The following is a 242-nucleotide window of genomic DNA, read 5'->3' on the forward strand; positions in this document are numbered from 1 at the left end:
CCCGGCGCCGCCTGCCAGCGCGGCTGCCTGGGCACATGGGGCCGTGGCAGCGAACGGCAGCGTGGGGTTGTGCCGCTTGACTCCCCACTGTTAGGCAGCAGGAGTTCCTTTTGTTGAGGCTTTTGGGTTTTCTCATCAGGTCAAGCCCAAGTCTTGGGTTTAGCAGGTTTCGTTTAAGCCTGGCGCAGGGCAGCTGCCTGCAGCTCTCTTCTAGATTTCCATGTGGCAGGGGCAGCTCTGGG

Source organism: Egretta garzetta, unplaced genomic scaffold, assembly GCF_000687185.1.
Source record: "Egretta garzetta isolate BGI_Z169 unplaced genomic scaffold, ASM68718v1 scaffold134, whole genome shotgun sequence".
NCBI lineage: Eukaryota > Metazoa > Chordata > Aves > Pelecaniformes > Ardeidae > Egretta > Egretta garzetta.